Genomic DNA, 24,774 nt, shown 5'->3' with positions numbered 1-24,774 from the left:
TGTTAGGTTAGTAAAATCGCCATGCTTTATCAGAGCTCATCCTTCTTCTCTAACCATTTTCTTGATTTCTCCCCATCAGCTCCTACTGGATAAATTACTTGTACAGCAATATTTTACTCCGTGTATTCTACCTAGTTATGAGAAAGTTTCAGTAAAAAGCCGAGGTTCAAAGAACCAGGTTCAAGTTCAAAGTAAAAATTCGTTGGAAATTATTTTTACGACAACCTAAAATCATTCACCTAAACTGCAACATCAAAAACTAATATTTATGCCATGGCATTGGTAATTAAATTACAGTGTACAGTTTTTGATTAAGGGTTGTAAAACTGGATTCAACACCAAAGCTAAAAATCATTAGGGGGTTAGGTGTTAGAGAACTAACCCTACTTATCTAATGACCTAATATCACCTATCCAAACTGAGATTTTTAGTATGAATTACTCTTATTTTCGACTATATCACGTAAAGTGACGACTCAAGTAATAAAACTGTCAAGAAGCGAATACGCCTAGCTGGAATTACAATATTTTGGCATCATTCAAGCGAAACATGTTTTGTGTTCTGTTAGACACTTGTGCCTTCTCTTTTATTGAAATCTAAACGGGGGGTTCGAATCTCAAATGGAAAGACAGACTCACTAAGGACTATTGTCCCTCAAAATTGTCACTAAATAATATTAGGGTCGTCGTCTTGTTTGGTTCAGACGTTGGTCATTCGACAAAATAAGGTCATAAAACTTTTGATTGTTTTATTGCCTGAGCCGCCACTTTACGTGATACAGACTTTAGGTATTTTTCTCATTGACTGCCAACTTCATTATTAAGAAGTTTTAGCGACAAATTTTTTGGTGGGATCTTGAAGTAATGCTAGTACCATAACTACCCACCTTCGTTCATTCGAACCAAACGACCAACCACCCTTCCGCCCCCACGTTCGTCGCGCTGTAGTTCCGCAAACTTTCTCTTTCGTTATTTGCCCCGTTTTTACGATAGAGTCATTAAGCGTGCGCCTAATAACGATGCTGCTGTGACGACGACGCCGTCATAGCACCCGCGCCGCACCGCGCCGCCGCTGCCTCTTACTACGCGGGAAACTCTCTGGCGTGTGGCGTATCCCCAAACGGCCACGAACATCGGGGGATGACAAACGGGATGAAACAGAGGACTCACACTTCGTCCATAATATAAAACTACCCGAACGCAGAAACGGAACGGACGTGTAATTAAAAGTTACACTTTCGACATTTTAAAATCGCTTTTATCCCCCGGTTTTACATGAGGAGAACAAAGTTTCGTAATTATTTTCTATTTGTTCCAGATCCCTGGTCATGTTTCTGATAATACTTCAGAACCGAATATAGAGAACATAACCAAAAATATGGCGTTTTAAAACATGCAAGCAATCAAATTAAAAAAATATGACAGATGAGAGGTCACAATAATGTATGATATTATGGACTAAAACAAGTGAACTCCATCAATAGCTACAGTGGACAGACGAGCACGTCTTTCGAAGAATGTATCAAAGAACATTTCAAATGCAATGAGTTAGGCTAAAACCTAATTAAAGATTCATATGCGGAATGAATAAAGGATATGTTCGAAAAAGCAGATTTAATGCGAATTTCTTTTGAAGACACTTTCTATTGAGTTGCTTAAATATATAATTCCATCATAATGATTTCTCAATTTTTAATTAAATTAAGCTACTGTGTGTGAAACCTAAATTTGCATATACCTACTGGAAATAGAAAATTCGGGCATTGAATAATTAACTAATTAATTCAAATTATATTTGAGATTACTTTTTCTTTGAGCTTGAAATAATAATGTAACATAAATAGGACAAAAGAGAATATCAGTGACTATCTACTAGCTCCTTTAACCGTTTTATATTTCCAGAAAATCCTTAGCTTATAAAAAGCGTTGCTATTTTTATTTGTGAGATAGACCGTCTTCTATTCGTGTTCTAAATTGTAACAAAATGTGTGTGAAATTTTAAAAATACATTTCTTGCAGTAGACTGAGTGCAATGTACTTTTCAGGGGTAGATANCAACTACAATTTTACTCTCAACGCTCCAAAAGAAGCAGGACTTCAATAAAACTAAATTAAACTTGTTAACCTAACCTAATTTACACCAACCTGTTCATTAACCTAACCTAACTTATACCATTCTATTCAATGTAGGTTCAATAAACTTTAAGCCTTTGATATCGTCATACTAGAGCATTAAACACATAGTATTATTATCGTCCGCCATTTTGAATTCAGAAATGGCGGATTTATTACTTACGATTAGTAGGCAAGTACGAATTTCTTTATCTAGGGGTTATCTACAAAATACACAACTAATTAAAAGCCTTTGTTGATTTGATAGTATATATGTTTACAAATTTCGAAAAAGTATTGCATTTTTAGGAGCATTATCGCGTTTTCAATTCAAAAATATGATAAGGTAACTTAAACTAAAAGTCTTTCAAACATCCCCTATCTTCCTGCTCCAAAGGTGTACCACATTCGGTTTTTAAACTTACATTGCCTTATATTTTTAAATAATGTAGAAAAATCATTTTAGGTAAACAAAAAATAATAACAAATTAATGCATCCGTCATGTCAAATTGTTTTTAAATAAAATTATGCAATTTAATTGCCCTTTTAATCTTTATTATCTTAAAGAAATCCTAACCTCTCGTAAAACAATTGCAGGTACAACAAAAATAACAGTGCTTCAAACATCAAATGAATAAAATTCCCCACATTTTCCGAAGCCTTTGCTACGACTTTTGGTATGATGATGTGACAAGTAAGTAGATACGCGTATGTACAAACCCATAGTCAAATTAGTATACAGAGAAGCCGTTAGCCTAAAATTAAAATTCTAAATACATTCTAAAAAACACGTCCGATGCACTTTTGGCAGCTATTTTTAAATTGCATTGCAATAGAACGCAAGTACAATGCACCCGGGACGTGCTAGCCAAAAATTGCAGAGGGTCATGCATCCGTCCGTTGTTTACCTAACCGACAATTTATTTCTTTTCGTGGGCTCTGAACCGAATACTAAGCCCAAAAGAAACTTCTTGGCACTAGCTTTGTTTTTATTTCCTGTTTAGATTTAATGCCTGCCGCACAAACGCAGTTATTATACCTACCAACCCGCCACGGTTGCCAACCACAGCGATGCTAACGTTGAATTAACGCTAAAATTACCAAAATAACGAAAAGAAAGAAGCTCCCGCACAATAAATACACATACAGATGTTTCCATACTTTGGTATTTGATAAAGTTTGCAGCATGTTACTGTGATCTATCGTTTCAATAATTTCTTTTTTAATAGACCTGTCACAATTCATACCCCCAAGTAAAAAAATCAATAAAGAGTTTGTGAATTACTACAAACAGCGTAGTGAACGCCATCTGTGGTAAACTGCCATATTTCAGTGGAATTCAAAAATGTTCGACAAAATCCATAAGGATAACGACATGTCGAACTTATCGACCTCTTCGAATATTTTTGGTTTCAACTGAAATGTAGCAATTTTCGTACTACCAAATTTTTTGCTTTCGGATATGAATTTATTGTGACACACCGTTCTATCTATCGATTGGGTTATTATCTCATAAAGGAGCACACGTACTCTAATTTATAAAAAAGGAACACCAATATTACCTATTTTTGAGCACAGGCCAACACAATATACTGAAACATTATAAAACCAGACACTAAAAAAATCATAATCTTTTAAAAAGATAAAAAGCAAGTGCTTTGAGTAGCACGACAACACTATCATCATCATCATCATAAGGTCGTCAGTCCTAAGACTGGTTAGACACGCATTTCCACTCTTTCGTATCCTGTTCTAGTTTTTGCATTTCCCTAAAACTAGAACATCTCACATTCTTAACTATTTGTGAACAGTAATCTAATTTAGGTCTACCTCTACTCCTCCTAACCCCTGTGTCTGCTTCTTCCTTCATGCCTGAGAAGGTGTCCTACCAACCTATCTCATCTATTTGTTATTGAGTTTTCCTTAGAGTCCTCTGTTCTCCTATTCTTTCTAATCTTCCCTATCCACGGTATCCCCAGCATTCGCCGGTAGCACCACATTTCTTTTCCGCAGCGCCCACAGTCCATATTTCGCACCCGTACAACGCTGCCTTCCAAACATACACCTTTAACAATCTTTTTCGAATTTCTAAATTAATTGCCGGCATAGTACTGATTTTTTTGTTGAAGGCGACTCGACCCTGCGCTATCCTATGCTTTATATTCCTTCTACTCATTCCGTCCTGACTTATCTGACTTTCAAGATACCTAAAATCAGTCACTTCTTCTAATTTTTCGTCTCCTATCTTTATATTCACTTTTGCTCTACTGTTTCTCTCTCTTCCCTTACAAACTAGTATTTTTGTTTTACTTTTATTTATTTTCATGCAATACTGTTTTGACAACACCGCTTTCATTTTATATAAAGCTATTTCTAACTCCTCCTTATTAATACTGCTATGGACAACACTATAATAAATATTTATTATATAAGACTGGCAATTTTAGTACGTTTCTTTGAAATGATGAAGAAACCTCTACTTCCACCAAAAGTCGCCACTTAGTTTTCGGAATTTACCAAAAGTGCGAAATTAAAGGATTTATTTTAATCTGTCACAAGTAAAACACTGAAAACCGGAAAGTCTACATATATTTTTTGTTGAATTTTCAGTTTTTAGTGTTTTATTTAGTAGTTGAATACAGAAGAACTCATTTTGATTTCCTTCTTTTAATCTGTCACTTTAATACGATTTACAGACGATCTGTTTCTAGAAATATCTTTCCAAAGAAAAAAAATTATCTTTACTTTTACTGCTAACAAGTATTGATTTATAACATTCGATTAATTAAATGTATATATTTGTAAGGAATCGTATCGCCGCTACTGATTTACTACGTTTTTATGGGAGGCCACTTGACATGCAGATAAAAAAAATAAATTCTCTAATTAAAATTATTATTATTTTATCATAGATAATGTGCAAAAAATAGATACCCAAACATTATCTCGTTTCATTTTTATCTTTATTTTTATGGCACTGCAGTGACACCAAATCTTCTAATGTCAGTGTATAATTCGTAGTTTTAACTTACAACATTGCTTTTTTTCATCACAGACGGCGGTAATTTTTACTTTGCCTGCAATTGTTCTAGTGTTGCAACCGTTTGTTGAAAGATAAAAAGCGTCAGCCAATGACAAAAAGATTTCTACAATAAGGCAAGTACGAATTTCTTTATCTAATTCCTTCTAATACGATTTGTAATGTCCACACAGGATATTTGCTATTTATCATGGGCTAAAACTTTTATATGTATAAGTAGGTACTTTTTTCAGCTAAACATTTTTTATTTGATGCCAATTATAATTATCTGTCAGTAATCTTGAAGTGATTTTTATCGGTAGTCATGTCAATAAAAAAGATCCTATTTTCGTTATAAATTTACTTTATGTGCATAGTTACACTTATCTTAGACATATAAGAAAAAAAGTCACCTAATTAATTTTTAAAAATATTTTTATTAGATATGTATTTCCTTTTTTTAATTTATTTTTAACCCAATCAACAACTGATCACAGAATTTTCCATTTTAATAAAATACGTAATAGGTATATTTTATCTATTTTTTAATTAAAAATTTTATTGAGAACATAAAGCCGTTCTTCCGAGGGCTTAGAATATCTTCATGTGTAACTTAGGATATGATAAGTAACTTTTGCTTTAAAACATATCACAAATACTTTCACTGTATTATCATTTCAAAACGATTATAAAACGGAATTAGTTTTTAAATATTCTATTTGATTATATATATCATAAGCAGTGACTATACACATTGATATATGTCACTTTGCGTCACAAAAATCATTCAATAAAATTAAATTAAAATTAACAAGTTTTATACTACACATGTATACTTTTTTTTACCATTTCGCATGATAGGCGTTGATATAAAACAGATAGGTTAGTACCTAATAATACACTGAATGGATGTATAGGTATAAATATTAAATAAATAAGCAATTTAATATAATGTAGTGCGTTATTATAAAAAAATGATAGAAATGAAACGATAGATAAAATATGAGTAAAAGTTCCTGAAAAATATTTCGCATAGTCTCTCATAAAACCATACCGATATTAATAAGTCCCTTATCATTGCAAAAAATATAAATTAAAAATAATTTATTATATTTCAAAGTTAAAGTCATTGAAGATTGTCTTACACAACAAGCTTTTTATCAATTATTTGGACTTTTCCAATTGGCTGATTTCATTGAACGATTAGAAGTAACTGAATTTTTAATCAATTTTGACTTGTTATCAACTAGCAATTAAAAATTAACTATAATAAATCCAAAAAGTTTAACAAAAATGGTATAATATTAAAATATTCAACGACTTTACAAGAAATTAATGATCTGCAATCCATTTAGGAACTATATTTGATTATAACGACACTAACGGTGATTTTATGCTTTAATTTATTACACTAGGTCTTTTAATAAACAGTAGGGGTTAACTGGAGATTTGGTAATTTGATGATAATAAAATTTGTCAAACTGACTATGCCACTCATAATCGTAACTACAGTTTATAGGTAGGTATATTTTTTTTAGTTAGGTTAGAAAATAATAAAAAAGTACATACTATACGTGTATATTGTGATTTCGTTAGCGTCTTCTTTTAATCTTTAAAACTGGCCAAATTTCGAAATATTAATAGTAATCTGCAGTAAACGTAAATTACACAATTTTGTCTATTATTATAAATCTAACAAAGTTTAAGATGTTATCTATTTTAGTTTATTCTACGAATTTTCTGAATATATATTATTACTACGCTTTTTCTGAACTTCAAAAAATGTTATTAAACGGTGAGTTGTCGCAATAGTCCAAAGCTCATCATTGCAATATGTTTGGAGCCAAATTGGTTTCCTTAAATATGTAACAGTTTTACCATTGAATGTAGGCATGTAAGTTATAATTAAATAATATCACAAAAAAGTAAGAATAATATTAATTATTATTTGTACATTTCATTGATAAGGTAAATGAAGTAATGTTAACGAAATATAGAAATAATAACGAAATGTATTTAAAAATGATTAGAAGAATAAAGACAATGTTTTTGAAAAACTTTCACTAATCGGAATCTAAAGGTGAAAGATTAAATAAATACAGAATGGCGTGTAGAACTTATTTATACGTATGTTGATACATATTAACTATTACATTCGAAGAATACCCTAACTTTTATTTTCGTCGAGAGATAATGAACGAAAACAAATTTTTTCTTTCGTTTCAGTAAATATAAAGGCAAGGGAGAGAAGGGAGAGTATGTCGTGGGAAGTAGCACGGGCATAAGAATGTTATTTATGAGACGAATTATTGAAGAAGCCAATTCGTTTTTTAAAAGTGTAATAAAAGTTTTCAGGTCTAACTTACAAAAGAACAAAATTTCGGCAGACGCAAATTAAAGAAACTAAAGAGGAAAGAATAAATTAAAATGAGGTGTTGACGTAAACAGATTTATTGGTTAATAAATTTCGATTTAATCTGCAGGAGACCTATACAGATATGTATTCGGAAATATTTGTTTAAAATTTCATAACCGAAAGTATCAGAAAAAAATCGTAATTCGTTAATCATTATGGTAGGTCAAAGATTACATCAAACTTGTTTTGTGACAATATAGCAATTATTTGTGGTCTGACCACCCATAGTTTTTAGGATTGTCAAACATAGAAATGAACCTAACAATCGGAATGCATTTTTCTAAGAACTTACCTAGCCAAATCATAAATGCAAAATTAGAATATATAGCCAATAGACGAAATATATTAGGCGCCCCACCGAAGGAGTTGTCTCTTTATGAGTTTGATCAATGCTAACTTCATACTGTTAAATTTTCATTAGAACTGCGCGCGCAACATCCGTTGCCAACTACAATTTTACTCTCAACGCTCCAAAAGAAGCAGGACTTCAATAAAACTAAATTAAACTTGTTAACCTAACCTAATTTACACCAACCTGTTCATTAACCTAACCTAACTTATACCATTCTATTCAATGTAGGTTCAATAAACTTTAAGCCTTTGATATCGTCATACTAGAGCATTAAACACATAGTATTATTATCGTCCGCCATTTTGAATTCAGAAATGGCGGATTTATTACTTACGATTAGTAAGATTCTTCCTCAGTTTACGTCAGTGTTACTGTTTAACCACTATTTAAATACACAACTAATACGGTTAAAGCAACTTTAAAAAACCTTATAATGTGTATCCAACATAAGAACAACAACAACAACGTTCCCGACTTGTAAAAGAAAAATAAAAATAAGAGACAAAATTGTTATGCTGTAAATAAACGAAGTGTCTTTTTTTACATACGTCTATGTAGGTAAATGTGTAAACTGCATTTTCTAAGCCAACAGTGTTCATTCGATAACCTTGGATCATCTTCTTGTTTAAATGTAGACACCAAACTATTTTTAAAAATAAAATGTACCAGTATATAACTTTTTATCGGCTGACATTGAGTTTTTCGCTACAAGTACGCCATAAAATTTTGCTATTCAAATTTACAGAAAAAGGTATTGAACGATAAGAAAACTGCTATATATCATCATCCTATTTGAACATCCATCTGCTAGTGTAGAATACTCTGTAAGTTTTGAAAACTATTTTTTTTGCTATTAATTTAGTGGACATTATTATTGAACGAACTACAACAGTTTAGTGTAGGAGTGTTCCTTTTTTAGGTAATTTCATAAAATATTAATTCCAAGGTTGTCTATTTTTAATGTAAATACAGTTGGCATTATCTAGAAAAAGTTATTCTTTTCTGTGACTAACGTTCGCTTATAAGTTTGATCTTAGCAACAAGTGGTAATATTTAAAAGTTGTTGAAACCGAAGGAGTTGGGTGCTTGTTTCCCCAAGACTAAACATTTAATTCACCCTACCGTAAATTTCCACCCTTTAAATTACCAGCGTTGTATAATTGTTAAACATCCAATCAAATATTATAAATTGCAAATAAACGGAAGCTATTTCAATACTTGCAGCGGCGCCAGATGCTAAAGTTAAGACTAACTTCTGCTCATGCGCGCTCACCTACAGTCCGTCCTAAAGCATGCAGCTTTTTATATTAGCTTTCTTGGATCACCCCATATAATAATGTTTTACCGTAAGTACGCATGTAGTTTTGCCCATCACTCGGTTATTAACCGTGGAGGAAAGGGTTGAAAATGTCACTTTTTGGTTAAAAAATATAGAAAAACTGTAAAAGATGCGTTAAATTACGAATTGTTAATTAAGATGCCAAAAATATAGTTTATTAGAGGAGAAAACAAATGGACAAAGGCGTGCGGTTCTAAATATCTGTCATCAGGCGTATATTTAGTTGCATATATTTTAATGACATGTACCAACCAAAATTTCAAGCACACTTTCTAAATTGAACAGGTTGTTCCTCTATTACCTAAACGTGTCTATAGTGATTTTGGCTCTTTAAATTCAGCAGACACGAGAGTAGAGTAACCTTTTAAATTAATTCTGGGTCAAGTTTACACAGATAAACAATAATGTGAACAAAGGCACCTATATTATACGTACCTGTATATATAAATGTACATATATGACAAACGGTAAACGTTGTATTTTGACAGATACGTATATCGTAAACATAAACGCATACATTTACATGATATTTGTGTAATATTGCGTTTGTGTGCGTATAGACGTAACTGACAAGTTTGTATGTCTTATTATATCTTTCTTGGACATCTCATTTTTGTTTTGCAAAAGTATATGAGTCTGGTAAAAAGTAAAAGTAATGGGAAAATTTCAGAATTTACCCATTGTCAATCCAAAACAGTGACGGTTGATGCGAAGTCAGAGTCACACAACCACTCTTGTTTTTATCTCTTTTCCGTTAATTTTGCAAAATATTAACATTTAAGTTCTTATAAATGCGACGATACAAAAATACTAAATGTAAGCACATTCGAGATGAAGATCCTTATCTCCAAGTGTATGGGTTTTTGCGATATCATTGTAAGTTCGCGAGGTCACCTATTTAGGGAGCCCCCGGTGGAAAAGGCACAAGCAGTATATGTTGACGGTTGACATTTTAAATCGCCAAAATTTATACTTGAACAACCGAAATTGGTCCCTCAGAATCTTATAGTTCCCGTCAAACGCTTTCGCAAAAATAAAATTTCTCCAATCTCCACCGTTTAATTGTACCTACCTGATTCTCAAAATTGGATATAACTTTTAGTTAATCGAACAAGTTCTTCTGTCATAGTTACATTTTCTGCATTTATTCTGTCACTCATAATTTTGAATGACTTTTCTCGAAAATAATGCAAACATTTTTAAAGTAACTAAAGGGCGAAGATATAAATGCCTTTCGCCAAGAAGTCGTTACCGTCGAGCATTGCACATCCATGGGCGCGGAAACTTATAAAGTAGTATATGTGCTGCATAACCATTAATTTATAGCCTCAGCACGTCTGCATTTTGATATATCCTGACCACAAATTCCACAAAATTCCACTTTTGGCCCATTTATGAGCAATAGGTACTACGTGACAAAGATTTACTAAGAGAGTATAGTTATCTTCAACTTATCTTTTATTACTGAATTAGAATTGACCCAGCACGTTAACATTTTGATATACCTATCTTAACTTAAAAGTTCGAATGATATTAATATTTGACTTGCTGTACCTAGTTCGGGCTTTTCTTGGCCCACATTTGGAACCGCTTTCGAACAATAAATCGAAAATGGTTACTTTCTTTTCTAATATTTCCTTCAGCTAACCATGGCAGGGAATTCGAAAAACACACAACATAATTACAGTTTTTATCATTTTTCGAAGACAAACTCGAATCTGACTACAAAATTGCTTTAACTATCATAATTTCAACACAACCTAAATAAAGAAACTGTTAGAAGCGTTCGAAATGTGATATGGATAGAGAAGGTTGTAAATGAAGAGGTATTAGAAAGAATAGGTGAACAGAGGACTCTATGGAAGTCAATAAGAAATAGGCGAGATAGGTTGGTGTAGAACACCTTCTGAGGCATGAAGGTTTAGTCAGAGACATATTACAGGCAGAAACGCGAGGAGGGATAGAGGTAGACCTAGATAAGATTACTGTTCGCAAATAGTTAAAAATATGGGATGTTCCAGTTTTACGAAAATGCGAAAAATAGTTCAGGGTAGGAAGTCTTAGGACTGACGACCCTATGATGATAACAACCTAAATATCTAAAGAAAAACAAATTGGTAACATTTAGACTTTGATGTTTAACGTATTTGAACAATTATGAGACCAGATTCTTATTTAACAGCGAAAGGTCCCTGGGAAATAGGTAGTTTCTAGTAATCCTCTCAAAAAGGTCAAAAATTTAATTTTTTTGTTTTGAGATTCGGATATCTAAAAATTTTGACGTGTTGAGACAACTCTGAAGCCAGATTCAGCTTCACAAATTGCATCATAAATGGCTGTCTTTTTTTCTTCTTTTTAAATACTTGATTTCGTTGATATTTGCGTAATTATTTTTAAAAAAGAATTTCTAGTCACAAAAACCCTTCTCAAAGGAACAATGATTTTACATGTATGCAGATAGATATATACAAAATTAAAAGTAATGGCGAATGGTAACATTAATTGTCCAATTCCTTACTAATAATCGAGAGCCATTACAATAACTGATAATAAATAATAAACAATGAACCTTATCCTACCTGTAATCTATTACCGAAGGAAACTTCCAATTTGATACATAAACCCATTGTTCTGTAACAAATAAAAAATAATCCGTAAGCACATCTAGGCATTGATATTCTCATAAATTAATTAAATTAACACCTACTTATAATATTTCTCAAACCAGCATCATGTTGTTATCACTCTATAAGTTTTATTTCGAACCACGCTACACATGCATACTTTTCGACGTGTCTCATTACGTATGTATTACCGGTGTATGCAGTAAGTGAAATATTAAATAAAAGACGCCACCAATTACAGGTAAATTCTAACTGTTTATCTATTGCAATTGAATGAATGAACACTTAATAACTCCGCGACACTCGAAAATCAACAAAAGTTCTAAAAAACGCGAGAATATCCCGCACTCATAACCAATTTCGTGGTCTGTCAAAAGAATTTTTGTTGTAAACAACTGCTAGTAGGTAAAATTGTACAGTAGTACGTCCATACGTCGAAAGAGAAAGACTAGTACCAGTGATGTTACACCAATAATGTTAAAAATGCAGCAATGCAATAACAAACACATAAATTGTTAGACACATACTGCAATTTTACTCTGAGATGTCAACGACAATAATAAAAAATTAAATGGAGAGCGTTAGAAAGCTTTTGTTTCAAATTTTGCAATTTATTATGTGTTGTTTCGAGAAAGAAAATACAGTAAAAGTACTTTATTCGCAGGGTACCTATACGTTTCATAAATATGCCGCGAATACAGAAACCGCGGTTATAGAATAGTAATTAGTATGGAATCATAGGGGATACGTTCTAAGGTTCCAAAACAAAACCAACATGTATCAAAATAAAATCAATGTATTGATAAATTCCAATTAAAAAATTAATCGTTATAATCAGCTTTAGGCAAGAGTTTAAAAAATTTAGTGATTTTTTCTTGTTTTGAATTTTGAAATTAGTCCACTCGGTTACATCTTTTATAAAAATCGCCTCGGCACGAGCCAGTAGTACTCAAAAGCTGCTGATACGTTGAAAAATAACACCGAATCCTTTTCTACCCAGTTATATTTTTTATAGAAACAGCTTCGACACGTACCAACTGTACATTAAGGGGATTCAGTAGTGCACGCGCCGTAGAGTAAAAACATGCTTATCGGTTCTAGATATCATGAGTTTAATTTTTGGAACAGAGGTTTGAAATTTTGTAGTAAGATAGATAAAGCTTTGTTCTGAAGCTTGTCGAAGGCCATTTTTTAATTTTTTAATTTCTATTGAAAATACGTGTCCTACAAGAAGCATCAACTTTACGCACTTGTAAATGCTTTTAATGACCATAGATCACCATTAGAAATTTATGCGGAGCTGATGGTAATTCCCCATCAAATAGAAATAAATCATTTGAAATTCCACGAGAATCTCAATAAATCTTCATAATTCCTAGTAAATCCTGACTTTTTTGAATAAATCCCCTTAGTCACTCAATGTAAAAATAAATCGCTTGAATTCTTGGAATTCCAACAGGGTGCACACCATTAATGCCCAGCGGTTTACTCCTCGATTAACTTAATCCTTAAGAGATGTCAAGTAAATATAAAACACATTGCGTTTCAAGACAACGCGTAGGATTTAATAAAAAATTGAGGCTTTAGTTTAGCCAAAAATTTTTTTGAATTTGTCATCATCAAGGTTTTCAGTCCAAAGACTAATTCGACCTCGCATTTTTCGAAAGTTTGAGCAACCTACATTTTCAACTATTTGCGAACTGTAATCTAATCTAGGTTTACTTCTACCTCTCGTAACACCTGCTTCTACTTCTAACTACCCGTTCATGTCTGTAGGAAGGTACCAGCCAACTTATTGCTCCTATTTCTTACTAACATTCATACCCCCCCCCCTCTGTTCTCCCGCTCTTTCCAATACTTGAACACATAGCGGTGCTTCAATCAGGCACCTTTAATAATCATTTTTGAAAAGTGATTTCTTTTGTTAAAAACGACTCGACCCTGCACTGTTGCTTGTTTAATATTTCCAATGCTTCTTCTATCCTGCGTTATACGACCCCCCAAATATCGAAAATCAGCTATATCTTCTAATTTGTCATCTTTTATCTTTTATTTTTATATTACTTATAACACTACTTCTATACCTCATATATACCAATATTTACGTTTTAGTTGTATTAATTTTTATGCCATAGTGTTCTGCCTTCCATTTTATTTAGTGCCCACTGTAACTCCTTCTTCTAGGATGCTGATATTAATGTCTAGTCCTGAATTAAATTTTGTAACAAAAAAGAAATGTAGTAAAGAAATCGACCTGAATAGGTATTATTCGTCGATGATTGTGAATGTTTAAAAGAGAGAATAAAAGACAAACTTTTAATTAGGTAATTATTTCCTTGAGTGCAATATAAAATGGAGAAAGTTTCGCGTCTGCAAATGCATAATACGGGACGTACATATATACATAAATTAAGGCATAAATACATTTAATCAGATATTGTCAGCTCACGCAACTCTGTCGACTTTGTCAAGAATAGCAAGGGAAAGTGCATGTACTCGTAACATACACAAATGCTTGTAACGCCGTTTACTATAGTGAATTGAAAATTAAGCAGGCACTTATCATCACCTCTTGAACACAACTAATATGCAATATTAATTTGAAATAATTTTTAGATTTTTTATCCACTACAAACTTCCTCAAATTAATGAGGAAAATATTTTTGTTGCTGTTGCAGATGATATAGCACTATTAGCATCTAGCAAAGAGGACTTAGAGATAGCTTTAAATAAAATGGAAACTGTACTGACAGATCAGTACTATATGAAAATAAATAAAACTAAAACTAAAATACTGGTATGGAAGGGAAGAAAAAGTAGGGAAAAAGCGAATATAAAGATAGGAGACGAAAAATTAGGAGAAGTGACTGATTTTAGATACCTAGGAAGTCAGATAAGTCAGGACGGAAGGAATAGTAGGGATATAAAGCAGAGGATAACGCAGGGTCGTGTCGCCTTTAATAAAAAGAAGTCACTTCTATGCTCGCGAACGGTTAATTTAGAAATTCGAAAGAGGTTGTTAAATGTGTATGTTTGGAGCATGGCATTGTACGGGTGCGAAACATGGACAGTGAGCGCGGCGGAAAAGAAAAGGTTAGAAGCGTTCGAAATGTGGTGTTATAGGCGGATGATGAGGATATCGTGGGTAGAAAAGGTTAGAAATGAAGAGGTATTGGAAAGAATAGGAGAACAGAGGACTCTATGGAAGTCAATAAAAAATAGGCGAGATAGGTTGGTAGGACATTTTCTCAGGCATGAAGGTCTAGTCAGAGACATATTAGAGGCAGAAACAGGAGTTAGGAGGGGTAGAGGTAGATCTAGATTAGATTAATGTTCGCAAATAGTTAAGGATGTGGGCTGTTCTAGTTTTAGGGAAATGCGAACTTTAGCTCATGATAGGAAAGAGTGGAGGTACGTGTCCAACCAGTCTTAGGACTGACGACCTTATGATGATGATGCTGTTGTCACACCCCCGCTGGGAATCGAACCCGGGACATTAACCACTATTAGTAACTAACAATGTCATAGGATTTCGTCTATTTAGTATATGAAAAATACTATTTTAAAAATTAAAATAAGTAATAAGCGGTTGTTCATAGAATACGTTCGCAAATAAAGGTAAGGGGGTGGGCAAGTAAATGTGATGCTTGCCGTTTATGAGTTTTATTTTCATGTTATTGTTAACTTAGCATTTCTTAACATTTTTCATTATCATATAAAGTCATGCTCATTGCTATTTTTAATCACAAGAAATCGTTTATAGGAAGGGGTGGATTAGGTTTTGTGACTCAATATTTGTTAGGAGGTTCTCTGAGTGTGACTTAGCATGACAAGAGGGAGGGGTTAAAAAAAGTGAAATTCTAGGTTACGTATGTTATGGATGAAATGAGGTGTAACTACTTAATGTAATATGTAATAATTATTCTTTTATCTAAACAATACTTTCAATGACAGCTGACAATAGCATGTTGGGCTTACTTAAATTTTCCTCTCATCAAGCTGAAGCATCAGTAGAATTTCGAATGTACTGGATGTTTTAAACAGTGTTTAGTGTTTTTAGGAAATTGGATACTTTTATTTCCATCTAACTGTAGGGATTCTCGTTAAGTTGGCAGGAGGGGTGGGTAAGGATATGGGGGGAGGAGTTGGCCTTGTAGAACGTCGTACAAGTATTTTTAGTTAGAGGTGCAAGGAGTAAAAAATTCAATATGAGGTAAATGGTATTTATGTATATGAATCGACCGTCAATAGGAGAAGGTGTTAGGGATGGAAGGGGGTTGATATAAACTTGAAGAGCACTCAAAAGGTGTTTATAGGTAGGAACGGAAGATTGGAAGAAAGGGATTAGAGTGTATAAATGATAGGTTGGCACATCGAGCGATTAAGATTAAGGGGCGTCGAATGACTTCATTCCGATAGTCAAAAAAGGGAGACTGGGAATTATTTTAGTCTTAGACGCACGTTCCTGTAAACAAATAGAAGGACATGACCCAACAATATTCATCTTTAACTTCCGTAACCTTACGATTCTAAGCAATCAAAGCAAGTACTATTCAGGTAAACATTACCTCACATGATATAACTTTAACAGAAAAAAGTCAATACGAACGAAGCGATTTTGTTGTGGTCATATCTCGTTCTTCTTGTATACAGGAATGTAATCCTTAGAAAAATGCAGTGTACACTTTTATTCCATGGAAATAGACTCACCCGACGTCCCTCTACTCTTAACTACCCCTCAACATACGGTCCAATCATCATCATCATCACAAACCGTTTATTCGTTTTTATTTGACTCTTCAACTCCAACCCCCGTATCTCCACCGTTCTGGCATACCTAAAAACATTCAGCTCATATATATAATTATTATTTACCCCATTTTTAATTTTCAATCTGTTCGTCCCTAACTGAAAACACTCGTATGATTTTCTGCGAGGTCGCTCCCATCCTTGACTCGTTTTCCCCTCAGTCCATCGAAGATTCCTACATCTAGACATTTATCTCCGAGTTCTAGTACCGTATCAAAAATGTGAAAAAGAAGTCCTTATCATGAGACTTTCTATATGTCTGTATGTTACAGTTAATTATCTCAGAAAATTATATATAGCTTTCGACCTAAAACGTGTTTATCCGCATATGTTATTTCCAATAAATGAATTAGAAATATAGGATTAGAAATGTAGGCTTTAATGGCCGGTGTTGTGTAATAATGACAAGTTTCTTTTGGTTTTGTAGGCCGTGGTCTAAAGGATGCTTTGTTACCTGACGTTTCGTCAATGGCTGCGGCTGACATCTTCAGAAGTGTAGAAGCCGAAGTAATTTTCTATCACGTAGTTCTCTGTTGACTGCAGCCAGCCGCAGGCGAAACGTCAGGAAACATATCAGCCTTCAGACACGGCCTACAAACCAGGAAGAAAATTACCATGACATATTTTTAGGTCATTATTAACCCATAAGATTTTAAGTAGATATTTTTTCTCAACGTTTTCAGTAATATTCATAATTTAGTACTAAATATACGAATGTCTGTAGGGATCTATTAAAAATTGTACAAATGCGCGAAGAACCACAATAACGTAGAATTTGTTAATTATAAAAATCGTTGAAATGTACAAGTAGCGATCATACCTCTTACATCCGGTGAACAGCAAACCGTTTCACAGTTAAATTGCATTGTAATATATCATCCAAAAATGCAAAGGAAGTGCCTTTTCCGGCTTTATACGTACAGTTAAAAGACGAAAGATTTTATATTTATTCCTTATTCTACGGAAACATTAGACGATTTAGGTGTATAGCGCTTTGTTAATAAAAACAATAGAAACGCGTAATTAAAAACTGACTTTATTCAAAATCGTTTTCATCAGAAACTCTTAATATAATAAATCAATCATGTATCTATATCAGCTGATAATAACGACTGTGATAATTTTTTCGTACTAGTATTGTTGTCAATGCAACTTTTCATTTTATTTATTTATAAACAATTTCCAAAAAAAATAAAAAATTTATAAATAGTAAGGGTACGTAGGTACAAGAAGAAAACAAAAGTTGAAGCAACAATAAGTACTGCTGGCGCGCATTGAAGTGTCTCTATTCTGTGTTAAGGATGTTTGGGAGGTATGTCAAAATACTAAGAGACAAATAAAAATTTGGAAGAACGTTCCTCATTCAATTCGAAAACTCCTGTAAAAATTACAAATCGATTCACTAAACCGTTAAAAAGTTATTGAAATTTTAAAAAATTGTAATTTTACACGTCATTTTATGGAGATTCGTTAACCGAACAGATTAAATTTATTTTTATTAACAGAAAAAAAGCTACCAGAAATTTCAAACTTTTATAATAAGTAACTTGAACTCTGGAGAATCACTTTAGCGTAAGGTTATTCAAATTCACTAAATGGTTATCGAGGAAAAAATGAAAAATTAGCTGAAAATCTCGTTTTTACTTGATAATATAATGATAATATTTATAATTGTCTGAAATAAATGCAATTTTAAAGTTTTAATTATTATTTAAACATATTAAAAAGTTTTACGCTCATTATTAATAAAGATTGAAACTAAATATTTTTTTGTTTCGAAGTTGAAATCAAGGCATATTCACTGCCAAAAGTCAGTTAAAAATTTTCCATATTATTCGTTATTTCTTATTTTATTCAAAGTTTTTGGTCAAATTCCAAATTTTCTCTCAAACCGTATACTTTTTTTTTAGTATAGATAGTATTTATTTACCTCATGATATGCTGCAAAACCTAATTAATCACGAATTTCTAATTTTATGTACTCTTGTCTCCGATTGAACCTCCCAAACATCCTTAAGATAAATCATTTAATTTCAGCTCTTCTTCGAGTTAAGATTTTTTATAATCAATGTAGTGGACGACTAAATAAGCAGAATAAAAGCACCTAAATCCGTAGTAAATAGTGTGTTCCCATTGAGCAACCCCTTGTGCATTTCGATACTTTTCCCGTATATCAGCGTCATCCTTTTCGAAACGAGTACGGTTCTTGTTTATCTTTTGCGCACAAGTGAGTAAGTCAGGGGCCACCCCTCATTGGTTCAACTGTATTCAAAAGAAACGAAAATTTTAACTAAATGTTATTGTTAGGTATTTGAAGCAGGGGGAAAGAGACAGAAAATATGTGTAAGATTGAAGTGTTTCTTAAATCCAGTTGTTGTCTTTAAAGTTACTAGCTTCATCGATTTGTAATAAAAAAAATTAAAAAATTATTTTCAAAATGTAAAACTCTCCATTATATTTATAACTAGCGACCCGCCCCAGCTTCGCAAGGGTGCAGTGCTGATACTTAATACACTACTGAATGTCTTTATATACAACATTTACAGCTTCTTTGTCATTANCGTTTTGCTTTCAGCAAGAATCAAGGATCAAAATATTTTTTTTTTGTGTTTGCAGTGTTACTCAACTAAATGCTCACAACTAGAATACTCACAATAATGCTCACACGAGCCATTCGTGAGAAAAAGATCAGGTTTAGCTAAATAACAAAATGAATAATAAAACTGAATTTGTATACAAATAGAAAATAAAACCTAAAATTTCCGACAATATTAAAATTAGTATGCAAAATAAAATAAAACATAGTATTGTAAAGATGCAACAATACATATAAATCTTCCTCTTGAATCACTCTATCTATTAAAAAAAAAAAACGCATTAAAATCCGTTGCGCAGTTTTAAAGATCAAAGCATACATAGGGACAGACAGCAGGAAGCGACTTTGTTTTATACTATATAGTGATTTGAAAATCCGTTCATCTGTATAGAATGTAGAAGATAACGCGAGGGTGCCGACAAGTAGGACCTTCATCACTGGTTTTCTCTTAATCTAGACGTTCATTTGCAAACTAAACCCTTTGGTAGGAGTTATTTTAAATACTAGAGTAATTTAATGTATATTAAGACAATCAATTTTTATGTCCCATGAACGGTAGGGTTCCGGTACAGGCACGGCCATCACCATTGTCTTCCTCTTGACCTAAGCTTTCATTAGATACCCGATACTCCCTTGTGGAGGGGTTTTTCTAAATATTAAAAACTTCCTGTTTAATTTAGGTACTAATTTGAATTGAAGCCATCAAAGGAATTTCAGTCCGGTTTTGTCTATATAATTAAATTTTAAAAGTCTTTGGTAACGAAAGATAAATGTCTCTCTAACGTTTTTGTAACTCAGAATTGACATTGAAAATAACAGATCGATTGGCAGTAGAATAAATCATCCCAGCAAGTATCCTGAAAGAACCTAAAGTACATGAAAGAGAAAATAGAAATCACTTCACTACGTTCGACACGTGTATCAGGTTGTAAGACTTTTTAAGAGGATTGTAACAACAAGCCGAAACACGTGTCCGATGTAATTAAAGCAGTTTCCATTTATTTTACCTAAACTTTTATTATGTATATTAAATTACTTTAGATGAGAAAAGCAGTTTACAAAGGAACAACTTACCCTATTAATTTAAATTGCCAGAAATTTTAATTAAAAAAAGTACTAGAATTAATTTAATATTCTACAGACACATTGTCGAAATATAATCAATACATATACATACGTATCGTATAATCATCGTATAATCACTTTATCATTGTGGTTTAAATCCTGCTCTTTTAAATTTATTTATCGAAATTAAAAATGCAGTATACTCCATGAAACCTTTCAGGAACATACTTAGGGGAGAGGTGGCATGAAAGGGACATTTTTGTTTCGAGGATCCTAGTAAATAAATGAAATAAAAAATTAAATATTTACGAACAAAATTAGGAAGCTCAGTTATGTCAGTATCGAAATAGGACAAAACAACAAACCATTCTTTATCCTTAGTTGTATATTTTTTCAACTTAAAAAAAAATGTGTTTTGTCCCTTTCATTAATAGAGTGTATTGAAAGGGACACGATGCTTTATGAAAGGGACAATACACAATAACAAGAAAAATCAGCTTGTACTTTGCGATACACATACTGATTATTAATCAATAGGTACGCGTACGTATGCTGCAAGACTACATTTTTCAAAAAAATTTGAAATTAACAATTTACTTTTTGATTGTTAATTTTGATGTTGCTCGATTCCTTTACTGCTAAATTGTCTTTGATAATTCGCCTTACTTGCGTTAAACTTTCTTTATTGTCTCGGAGTGTTTCTTTCTTTAATATATCTATCACATTTTATTATTATTAGTAATTATCTTTTTCTGGGGTTTCACTTATAATTGTAGTTTTGACTTTGCGTTTCTTTTCTCCTATTTTTCGAGCTGTAGCTGTAGGGTACGGCCTAATCTGCTCTGGAGTTAGTGTAAGGTATGGTGGATTTAAAACGCAAAATGCGTCACTTCACTGTTGGAAGATCCAGACTGTGGTTCGTTTGATATAGAAGGTTCAATCTGTTGCTTACTAGGATTAATAGATTCAGTATGTAGTTATATAGCATTGGAAGGTCTGGGTTGCGTTTCTTCGACATTTGAAATAAATTCATTTTGAGTGAAATTATCTATAAGATCCTCATTATCTGCACTTACTTTATTAAAAATTTCGCCAGGACCAGCGATGTTTTGAGGTGACTGTGGACGATTTGTGGTGAAAGAGACATCATTAACTTAGAAAATAGTGCCAACCATGAAAGGGACAGTTATGAAGGGGACGTCCCTTTCATAACCGTTTGTTGTGTCCCTTTCATGATTATTACACAAAATTTGAAAATCTAACCTCTACAGTTACCATTTCGTCTAATATGTATCTTACCTATTGTTTATTTCTAATTGAATAAATAACTTATTACGGACAATTGCAGGCAGTTCAATTAACTGTTTGGTACACACCACAAAAAGTTTGGAAATTATTAAAAGAAATTTACTTTTGAGCATGAAAAAATTCACAAGCGCAATACTCGCGTCTGTGAAAAGACAGGACCGTGAATTTTGGTGCAAATTAGTGTAAATCGATATTATCACATAACAAAAGTATTTCTATCCCGAGAAAATTTGTTATTTGCCCGTAACTTGAGTTGTCCCTTTCAATACGTGTCCCTTTCATGCCACCTCTCCCCTACAAATAAAGAGATGACGTTCTCCCACAGCCCATTTTATAATTTCCTTTATTACTACATTCATTACTTCTGATTTTCGATTAAACATCTTCAAAAAAATTATCTAGTAAATAAGTACATTCAAATTAAAGATTAAATAACATCGGCCACTTCAGCAATATAATGAAAGTCAACGATTATTTTTTCGATGCGACGCCCTCCCTAATTATTTTCACGCAACAGAGGAAAAAAATTTAAACGCTTGCTAATACCACCGAAGCGTTATGTAAAGCAACGAAAAAATCGACGAAAAAGACAAATATTGCATATCAACGACCGATTGAGCGAACGTGTATGCATCTACATACGTATAGATATATATGTGTGTCTATATGTACACTGTGAACGCATACAATCGTACAAACATAGTAGCGAATCCATGCATGCAGCGAAGGAACCCAGTCCTTGGCCTAAAACTTCACATCAGCGCACGCTGCATCGCAGTGCAAAATTTCTCTAGCAACAAGTGAACATATGTCGACTCCTTAAAAGTATTAACAACGAAACGAGCGAAGGTGCAATTCGGGGGGGACGGAACGGCACAGGGGGGTACCGTCTCAACGTAGGAGAAGTACGAGGGGTACAATTTTGGCAGTCGCACGCGCGCGGTGAAGGGTAAAGAGAAGTTCTTCATCCATCCACCAACAAGAGTTGCATAGTCAGGCGAAAGTGCAGCCATGCGTTCATAGCAGACAGCCGAATTGCATCGAGGTCCATGAACTGTATTCGGCCCGCGTCTCTGGCCCCCCTCTCGCGTGGTTCCTAGCCCCCGCTTGTCTAAAAAACATGGGAACTCGCCTTGCCGGGGCGACCACCTCTTGTCCGGTCCAAATTGTTTTTTCTCCACGTGATCCCGTCGACTTTAAAAAGCGTATGCTGATGCAGGATTTATGGGTAGGTGTATGCTGCATCGTTGCACCCATCGCACTGCTGATCTCGGAAAAATGAATCGAAAGCATCCGAATGCAAGAAAAAACAAAAAACAGTGTCAAAACAAACATTTCGACACCAAACCATCGCGATCCTTCCACAACTTTTTCCGGAAAATCCACAGCACTAGAAAAATTTTGTTTGCTTCCCATGCTCAAGTTCGTTGACTTTTCGAATATTTCACATGGTCGAAACTTCGGAACTTCATCTTCTACTGATACCATCACACTATCGCATTTCTCATTTAATAAATCAAGTTGTTTTTCATTTTGTAAAACGAAAGTTTTTTGAAAATAGTAGAAATAGAAGGTTCGTTGCAAATGGAAGAGTTTTCATTATTCTTCAATTTTCAGAAGAAGATATGTATTGTTTTCAGTATGTTTATTGATACGTAGTTTGAAAATGAGCAAGTTATTCTTAGATACAATGATTCGTTTTGATGTTCTAACTCACAACCTTTACAGTAGACAGGAAGGATGGAAGTACCAAACGTGCTTATGATATTTTGTAATTCTTAGGAAGAAGATAGGTGACTCTTTTAATGTTTTAATTGGTCTATTATCCAATTTCCTTGGAATTTTCTGAAGATTCTTTGTATATAGATATTTTGGACGTGTACATAAATTGAGCCAATTTGGCCACAATTGCAAATCATCAAAGAGATTACTTTTTAATTTCCCAACACAATCCTGAGCAATGTGCGCTTCTCGTTTTACATTTTTATTCAAAGAAAAAATTTTTCTCCAAAAGTAACTCCTTTTGTTAACGTTATCGTAATCTTAAGAATTATTGATTATTTATACTCGTTTGCCTTTACCATTTAATGTAGGTACACCACTAACAATTAGCAAAAGGGTACAAGTAGGCAGGAGCATGCTAATCGTTCAATTTATCTTTGAATTTATTTATTTATTGGAAATGCGTTTATGAATAGTTATTGCCAAAACAGCTCACAATGCCACCCACCCAAGATCTACGTTTCGCAGCTTTGTATCGCAACCGTGGAATTTCATCATAAAAACGATAGAATTTCGATAGCACTAAAATAACAATAGGCAGCAAAAATTCATCGCTACCTCTGTTTTTCTACGTATAATCGGATTAAACATGTCCATAGCAATCACAAGAAAATACTATTTTCCGTGCAACACGTGGGATGATTTTATTTACATATTTTCAGAAATACTCCTACCTACACAAGAGAGATAAAAACAATTTACAACACCAGTTGAACCCGAATAATCACGCTCTGATTAAGTGCAAAGATGAGATCAGCTATTCAAATTAATGACGGAGGCGCTCGGCATGTTTTTTTTCCTTTTTTAATTTGCATCGCCATTATTAACTATTTTATGCATCAGAGGATATATGTAGATGCATCAAATATTAGAATACTCGAGCAGCTTGCCATTATGAATTTGTTAAGATAAATTTTTACTACAACTTACTATTTTTCTATATAAATACAGTCAAAATCTGTTGTAACGACATTGAAGGGACTACTCATATTTGCTCGTAAAAACCGATAGTTGTAACAGCCGGTGACGTTGTTATTAAGTACCCAATTCCTAATACCTATTTCTGAATGTGTGATTAATATATTCATCATCATAAGGTCGTCAGTCCTAAGACTGGTTGGATACGTACCTCCACTATTTCCTATCCTGAGCTAATCTTCGCATTTCTCTAAAACTAGAACAACCCACATCCTTAACTATTTGCGAACAGTAATCTAACCTAGGTCTACTTCTACCCCTTCTAACTCCTGTTTCTGCCTCTAATATGTCTCTCATGCCTCAAAAGGTGTCCTACCAACCTATCTCGCCTATTTTTTATTGACTTCCATAGAGTCCTCTGTTCTCCCATTCTT

The 24,774-nt window shown here is 33.3% G+C and overlaps 1 protein-coding gene across 1 annotated transcript in view; it reads left to right on the top strand.

Moving 5' to 3' along the window:
• The first annotated feature begins 5,106 nt into the window (after positions 1-5,106).
• The window catches only part of LOC108742280 (broad-complex core protein), a 78,189-nt gene continuing 58,521 nt past the window's right edge, over positions 5,107-24,774 (top strand). The window contains exon 1 of the mRNA XM_018477460.2: positions 5,107-5,268. The gene's annotated coding sequence lies outside the window, so the exon portion shown is untranslated. The remainder of the gene's footprint in view (positions 5,269-24,774) is intronic.

This window comes from Agrilus planipennis, unplaced genomic scaffold, assembly GCF_000699045.2.
Source record: "Agrilus planipennis isolate EAB-ADULT unplaced genomic scaffold, Apla_2.0 scaffold3, whole genome shotgun sequence".
Classification (NCBI taxonomy): Eukaryota; Metazoa; Arthropoda; class Insecta; order Coleoptera; family Buprestidae; genus Agrilus; species Agrilus planipennis.
This window is presented reverse-complemented; position numbering and strand designations above follow the sequence as displayed.